Source organism: Agelaius tricolor, unplaced genomic scaffold, assembly GCF_023055355.1.
Source record: "Agelaius tricolor isolate 1412-34295 unplaced genomic scaffold, bAgeTri1.0.p SCAF_2, whole genome shotgun sequence".
NCBI classification, from domain to species: domain Eukaryota; kingdom Metazoa; phylum Chordata; class Aves; order Passeriformes; family Icteridae; genus Agelaius; species Agelaius tricolor.
Window position 1 is genome coordinate 54983398 of NW_027269262.1, and position 9006 is coordinate 54992403.

Below are 9006 nucleotides of genomic sequence, written 5' to 3' on the forward strand. Positions count from 1 at the left end.
AGCCTAAAAATGCTTCCTCACCAGTCTGGAGATGATTTAAAAGTTAAGGCCATAAGTGGGGATTTATTCTTTTTGTTAAATTACACAGCATAAAAGCAGCCCCAGCTGGAAGAGGTTGTGTGGAAACACTGGCACTCCATATTCCCTGACTTGGCCTTGCAGAATTGTGGGCATAGAAGATAGCAGTGGTTTTGTTTTTCTGGATTACATAAGGCACAACCTGAAACTTTTTAAGATTTTTTTTTTGCTGCCAGGTGGAGGATTAGAACGATTTTTATGAGATGCTGAGATTCTCGTGTGAAGCTATATCTAGAAAGAGGCTTTGAAAAAAGGTTGGTTTTTTTTTTAAAAAAAGCTCCATCAAGTACCATGAGCTGCAGTGAAGAGGCCAGTTCTGAGACCAGTTTCAGTGAAAGTTCTTATGCTGACAGATCCAAACTCTCACCTTTCTCCTTTGAACAGATAAAAAATCCTTTTAGCTAGATGTCTTTATTCTTTTTCTCTTTTTGTTTCAAGAGTCCAGCCAGGGAAGACAAAAGGTCTCAGAAATGTCAAACCCCTTAACAAGAGGCAAGGAAGAGAGATAGTGGTCTTTGCACTGCAGTTCAACCAAGTGCAGCAAAGGGTCCTACTGGAGCAAGATCACAAACAATTTAGGTTCTCTTCACACCAGAAGACAAATATTTGAAAGAAGTGTGAATCTGAGGCCTTTCATCATTTCACAAGAATCAGGAGCTCAGGCTGTACTTAACGTGGATCTCAAAAGCAAAATGAGAACTCGTGTCTGGGTGGTTCATGCAGCTGCAAGCAGTTCCACATGGGCACGCACAGCTCTCTCCCCTGAGAGGAAGTTTGAGAGCCCCAGTGGTGGTGCAGTATTAGGGAGATCTGAGCTCTGTGAGAAAATTAGGGCAATCTTGTGACGACTATGAACGGCCAAGGGGCTCATCAGATGGCAGGAAAGTGTTCAGAGGAATATGAATTTAGGAAGAGCTGCCTGAGCTGCTGAATCCTATCCAGTTTCCTCAGGCAGCAATGTCATATAACCCTTTCACAAATATTTAAACTTAATCTTAAAAGCAATTAGGCTTTTTGGCCCTCTTCCTCTTGTTGGAAAGCCTTCTGGAATCTCACTGCTCTGATGGTTTGAAACTGTCTTCCAATTTCCAGCCTAAACCTATTTGTGACTAGTTTATATCTATATGACTTCATGCCAGTGTTATCCCCTAATTTAATTTCTTTTCTAGCCCTAGTATCATTCCCCCATCTCCCCTCCTCTTCTTGATATATTTATAGCAAGCAATCATATGCCCTGACAGCTTTCATTGTGCCTGAATGCACAAACCAAGCTCATACAGAAGATGTCGATGCAGTGCAGTGAAATTTGGTGCAGAGAATCCTGAGCTATTGCTGACTCCAGCTGATCTGTCTACCTGTTGTGCTGCAGCAAGACCAGCTCAGGGCCAGAAGCAGTTCATCCACTTTAATGCACTTTGAGATAATAAATACAGCCCATCAGCACCATGCTGTGATGTACTGCTTCTAGAGCAGATAAAGTCCATGGCAGCTCAGGGCTTTCAGCACTGCTCTTCTTCATTGCTCAGTGCAGACATTCGCTAATCAGGCTCTCTGGCTTGTTTCCACACCATCCTAATGGGATGCAGCCTTACTCTAAATCTCTTCCAAATTCTACCTTTTTCCCAGACTGTGACTACTCCTGCACCTTATGCCATGGTCCAGATATGATCTCCCTTATGTTCTGCCCTATGGCCATAATATTTGTCACTGTCTGCAAAGACTGGTGGCATGAGTTATTTCTGTGACTACATCACACTGGTGACTCACAGGCATCCTGTGCAAAGCTAGTATATCATGGAGCACTTGCTCTTCCAGTCTTGTGATCAGCTCTCAGCTCATCAGTAATGAGGATGGGGTATGGGAACAGGTCCATTTATCAACCACAACATAAACTAGGACTCTTTCTTTTTTTTCCCCCCTGCATTATGGGGATGAGGAGGGATAGAGAAATGAGGCATCGTTTTAAGAGTTAGCTTTCTGTGAGACAGCTCCAAAGGGAGCCAGGGTAAAGATGCATATTTGGATACAAATTCTTTTTCTTGGAGGCAGGTTAGAGGATTTATATGCCAGTTCTACCCTTTCCACATCTTTTGACTTCCAGCCATGACTAAATAGAAGAAAATAAAAAGCCCTGAAAAGGGCAAAGGAGAAGAAAGACACATAGGAAACCTTTTTTTGTGGTTTTCCAGAGGTAAAATATCTCTAGCATTTATCAAGTCTTGTTCCATCTTTATAATCAGACAGTTAATTTCTGAGTGATTTTTTTTTTAAACCCCTGCAGTTGAATTATATTCCAGCAGCCTTGGTTGGGACAGAACTCCAATGACAAAATCAACACTATGTTCTATATACTTCTTTTTGTTAGATCAGAGAAATGACATTTTCCAAAGCCCATTCTCACTTTATGTGAGCAGAGCTTTTGGAACACAGATAACACTATAAGGAATTTTAACTCTTCAGTGGAAGGGGTATTTTTTTTTGCTGTTCTGTTTTCTTTTTAAATATGAACAGGTGAAACTCAATGAATCAATGTCATTTCCTTTTTTTTTTTTTCCTGTGTATAAATAATTTATTTTGACTGCTGTGATCAGCTTCAATGACTTTTAAAAAGAGCTGTGAAAATTAGTACAAAATTTAAAAAAAGTTATTTGCAAATATCAACTTCAGCTGGGGTCAGGGAGTTATCTAAGTTATTGAAAGCTTGTGCAAAACAACATTTTTTTTAATGAACAGAAACATTATTTTTTTAAGTTTATACATATATTCAGTGTTAGCTTTAAACTATGAGTTATGAGCTGTTTCTATAGAAAAAAACAAACTCCTGATACATAAATTGTCAGACTGCCTCATAGTAAATACATAAATTTGGCTAAACTTAAGTCAAATACAGTGTGGTGGCTGTACTGCAGAGAAGATAGATGACTGTTTAAAGTGGTCTTTTACCCCTTGCCAGTTGGCTGCTGAGAGGATTTGCAGCTGAGCCCACAAGCAGGCTCATGAGAAGTCTGTAGTCCATGGGTTCAAGCTGCTCAGAGGAAGGCAGGCCTGTTACTCTGTCCTTCACAAAAAGACCTGTGTTAATCTGATCCTTTCTAATCTCAGTGAGGGAGACTTCTGTCTTCTCTTCCATTATTTGATGAGAAAAAATCACTGGCCTCACAACACTGAGTAAAGATGAGAAAAAAATCAGTGTCAGGCTAGTTCAGGAGGACATCTTTTCCGAACTCCCATGCTCCAGATGAGAGGATTAATAAATAAAAGAGTATAATATCTTTTTTTTTCCTAATTGTTATTTTTATGATTCCCCAGCTTTATGATAGATAGTGATAACCCTGGGGTTAGGAGCATTGGCAGTCTTCATTCAATTGATGCATGAGAGGAGCAGAAGAGGGTATTTTTATAAATTATTTGCTGTTTAATGCTAAGCTTTATACTGTGATTCCAGTGTCTGTGACTTGAATAAAGTATTCTGTGTTTTATTATAAGGCAAAGATTTTAATTAGAATAATTTTCTTTATTGTATTGATATCATGATTCTTCCATATTTTTTCCTCATATATCTGTCGACTCCCAATTCTGTTCTCCCACAATTTTTGTGAGATGTCTTCAGTAGTTTCAGGATTTCCATTCACTTTTTTGAAAAGATGCTACATTCAGTTTAGATTGGTTTAATTACACATTGTTATATTATGAATAGTGCTTAAGAAAGGAAGGGGAGGAGGCAAGGGAGAAGATAGAGTGTGTTTCAGTACAAACAGATAAAATTATTGATGCTTTCTGTAAAATTATAAATCATAATTCTTGATTTTTTTTTAAATTTATACAATATGTAAAGGTATTGTTGATGGGACTGCTTTTTCTTTTATGAGTTCTGATACTTTTTGTATATGCTAAGTACATTTTTCCCTAAGGTTACAGATACATTTATCTAGGTTGAATAAACCCTGAAAAGTATTGACTTCTATGTGAAGTTTGCTGAAACCAAATCAAGCTGCAAAATCATTTTTATTTGCCTTATTTCTAATGCTTGCTTTTTTTCAGTTATTAAATTTTGTGTGAACATGTAATCAGAGAAATGTATGTGGGTTGTAAAAGGAAGTTTGAGTTGCTCTAACCCAAAAGCCGTGTGCTTTCTTATGTTTTGCTGAATTCCAGTACTGAACGGCCAGATGAAAATCCTAAGTTCCTTAAGAAAAAATGCTACAAATCTCATGCTTTCAGAATCTCTCCAGGCAACGTCTCTGGTTTCTGTGTGCTCTCTCAAATAGTCTCTGGGCCCTGGTACTTAAGGTATGATATTTTCATGAAAGAATTTTCCTACAGCTATTTAAATGGATGGCACTATTTGCTAATATTTTTCAGCAGTAGCTTTACCTAGAGCATGAACCTTTTGTAACACTGGGTTGTTTGTTTTAATGTTGTGTTGTTTTTTCCTAAAACCTTGCTCTTTTCAACACTTTAATACCAGAGGATCCCAGAACAGATAAGTGTTTCAACTGGAAAGAGACTACAAACCTAAAAGCATCTATAGCTAATATGTTGATAATGTGTGTAAGTTTACAGTCTAAAATCCTCTACTTAATCCTATTCACATGTTTAGAATTCATCTGTCAAGTCTCTTTGAGACAACAGAATAAAAGAATTTCCAGACCTGTTTCAGATAAAGGCCTCCACTTTTTTTTTGCATGAAGAAAATTACTCAAGGAGGAAGAAACTATAAAGTTTACCATTTTCTTCTAACATCTGGCAGAAGCCATAGTATACAAAACATGGCTCACTTTAAAACAATAAAAAAAATTCCCTTTATTTTTAAAACAGTTCTGTGATGGTCACAATTGAAAATAAACATTTTGTTAACTTCAAGTCATTCCCTCAGGTTCTGTCACCACTGGTCACCACAGAGAAGAGATTGGTATCTGCCCCTCCTCTTCCTCTCACGAGGAGTTTTATATCTTATACTGCAGTGGCCAAAACAGCCCCCAGCACTCAAGGTGAGGCTGCCCCAGTGCACAGCAGAGCAGAGCAGGACAATCCCTCCCTTGCCTGGCTGTGATGCTGTGCCTGATGCCCCCAGGACAGGGCTGGCCCTCCTGGCTGCCAGGGCACTGCTGACTCATGTTCAACTTGCCGCCAACCAGGACCCCCAGCTCCCTTGACTGAGCTTCCCTCTTACTCCAGAAAACAAATTTTAACATCTTTGAACCTAATTGTTTGATGACAGTAATTTTTTAAAGTGTAAACTAATTCTGGCCTTATTTTTTATGTCTTACGGCACTTTATTGTTGATCACTGCCTGAAATGTTTCCTAACATTGTAAATACATGAACTAAGTGGCCCAAAATTTAGACCTTTTCACATCATCCTTTTCATGAGTACCCCAAGCTGATGTTCACATTGTTTCTGTAAATGTGATGCTGGAAGTATGGCCAGATAATGACGGTAAAAGGCTTGATTAAAATTAACAGTAAGTATTCCCACAGTTTTTCTCTTAGAGCCTTTTTTTCCTTCTCAGGTACCTCAGCTGACTCCTTGATATTGTAACTTATAGTGGAGCAGAAGATAAATTAAGCTGGAAAGTGCTTAGAAGGCTAATAGGAAATAGAAAATATTAGGCAACATAAAGAGATAGTGTTAGCCAGGGAAATCTTTACTCTGTGGGAAGATGGCAGCTTCCTAGATGTTAGCAAATCTAAAGGCAAATAATTTCATCACCGATCCAACATTATTATCAAACCAAAGTGCTTTTATTGTGATATTGCCGAGATACTTGATAAAAGATAGGGGCTGTAAGGTAAAAGAAAACAATTTATATGCCAGTTTTCTAATTTCAGGCCATTCCAAATTATAGTAATTGAAGAAGTCTGCTCATTGCATAGCACAGTAGGTCATGAGAAGGCAGAAACTATTCCACTCACACCACTAAATTTCTGTATGCATCTGGGCAGATTCTTTCCAGTCTGAAAATCAAGTCATAGCCCCAGAGAATGTTCCTTTGAATAACACAAAGGTGTCTTTGTTGGGTTTTTTTGTTTGCTTGTTTGGGGTTTTTTTTGTTTGTTTGGGGTTTTTTTGTTGGCAGGCTTTTATACCCCCTCAGTCTAAACCAATTCCATAATCTGGCAGAGGCCGAAGGCATCAGATTTAATAGTTCTGCCATTATCTCTTAATGACTCTTCTGTGGGCTATCATGAGTCATATATTTTCTGCTTGACCCATTGCAGACAATTCCAAGTTATAGGCACTTAAGTCAAAGTATTTTTATAGAAACTACTATGTCCGTTTACAGAATTATCAAATTATTTTAGAGTAGCTCTAGGTGAGTCGCAGCAGCAACAATGCATTGATGAGTCCAGCAGAAATCAGTAACTCTCTGTATCTGCTCAGCAATCTGTGTAAATTACATTGTGGACCCCAGAAATGGGGCCAAAATTCAACATTATATGTAAAGATTTAGTTTAGTCTTGCACATGATCTTGAAAATGTTCAAGATCATCAATCAGTTCATCAATCTTTTAGAGGTCAGTGAGAGTCAAACAAGGATGGTAGCTAAGGACGAGATCCTAAAAGTTTAGCATACATAAGGGACAATGTGAGGAGTGGTTGAAAGAAGAATTTGGATCCTTTCTTTCTCCTCATAAAGTAAATTGTAAATTTTGAAACCACCAGAACTCCAGTAATATAAAAATAAAACTGCTGCTTCTTGGCTAAAAAGAAATGCTCCCTGAGCTGTGGATAAAATGCTACCATTATGTAAAAAACTGATATTTTTTTCTGCCTCTAGTGCTTTGTGGTGTTCATGTTTCCAAGTAAACATGTAATGTTATTAGTGAGCACTTGCTGTAGAATACTGATAAATCTTATTGTAGTATGGCCTCTTCTCTTACCATGGTTTTCAGCATATATGGAGCAGCATATATAATAACAAAATGGTACAAAAACGATTGTCATATTTTACTATTGTCTTTGGCAGACAATATAAGTGAGCAAGAAAAATTCTGTAGTCTACCAAGGCTACAAAAGTTGATCCCAAAGACAGGTTCCCCAGCTAAGGATCTCAGCTCCAACTTGAAAAATGTATGTGGGATCATAAACCTCAAATCAATTGGATTTTATTTTGAGACAAAATCAATTTAATTAGCTAAGTATATCATTGGATCACACATTGGTAAAGTAGGAATAAAAATTATTTGTAAGTGGACCGTTACCAGAAAATGCTGGGGCACCACTTTTATAACAATAAAAATGGGTGTGAAAATTTATAAAAACGGTCCTGTGAAACTACTTGTTTCTCTTTTTTTTTCTTTCTTTCTTTTTAAATTTTTTTTAAAGAAAAATTTCAACAGGTCTAGAAAGTAGAATTTAATGATAATACATTTGATATACAATATTAAATGTACATTTGTATATCAAATAAAAATGTATTGTATTTGATATATCAAATTATATTAATTTATATATATCAAAATATATATAAATTGATCAATTTATATATATTTATATATGTATATAAATTGATATAATTTATATATATATATTATTTATATTATATATATATATTTATATATATAACCCTAATTTGATGTATCAAATTATATATCAAAATGTACATATATGCTATGTCAAAATGTTATACCAAAATGCAAGCAAACCTGATAGTTGATGTGACTTCATATATGGTCACATCTCCCTCGTAAAAAGAGGACATGTCAATTCTTTGACTTAAAGGAAATTCAATTGTTTTCAAGTTTTCAGTAATTAGAAAAAAAGCCTCTGGTTTTCTAGACATTTATTATGAAGTGATATAAAACAGATATCCAGCTTAGATGGCAGGGTATCCAGCCAACACAGCTTCTCAGTAAGAAATGATGCTGGTGATGTGAGCAAAGTGATGCTCGGGAATATTCCTGGGTGCTGGAACTGAACAACTTTTACTGCTCAATTGTTATGTCCTACTTATGCTGTTAAATGATTGATTAAAATGTTCCCTGGCACATACTTGGCCCGGGCTGCCTCCAAAGCAGTTCCAGGTGGGATTACAGAGTGTGCACTGATCAGGGCCGTCCACCACAAGGAGACAGAATGTCATCATTCTGTTCTGGAGAGGGAAAGAGTATAGTGATATGCGTCAGGGCTACTCAATGCCAGCTTGTCTCAATTCCAGAAGACAATATTGGGCATGTTTAATTTAGTAGGATAGACGTAGCCTTGGAGACCTTTTCCTGTGTATTAACAGAAAATCACCTCAGAAATCAAAGGCTTAATTAGAACCAAGGCATTAGTTTAATTTATCCCTGTCTACTGGTATTTTAATGTGTTTGCAGTAAAGCTGTGCCTGCCCTGTCGGTTTTGCATTTCAAATGTGACTGTTACTGTCAAGGCTCACAATAAGTCTTCTCTTATGGAAACATTGTGTCAGGCCTTTCTTATGGGGAATTATGTAAGTTTGAGTTTGGTCTCTCCTCCTGTTCTAGGGGCATGAAACATTAAATCCACTTGGATATATCAAATTAGAAGGGTCTGTTTCACTCTTCTGGAAGATGGAACAGCTTATGTTATCTGCTTGGGAGCAGTTTCAGGAAAGTCTTCTGTTCCTTTGGGAGAGAAGATAAATAACACCATAGATGGCTCTGATAAGTATGCTATCTTACCTTGGGATATGATCTAAGACTTAGGATATGATATAACAATCATGCAATCACAGTAAATTTTATAAAGAATATTTTTCCCTGGTCCCATTGGATGATTATCAATGTATTTTAATTACTCATCTAGGGAGATAAGTAAATTCACTGGAAATATGAAGCAAAATTCAATCACATTAGTTTTTTTTCAGAGTACAAAATGATTTTATTTGTAATACAATTTGTAATCATATTAAAATGTTATTACCAACTATTCTGTAAATATTGCTTAAGCTGTTAAAAACAT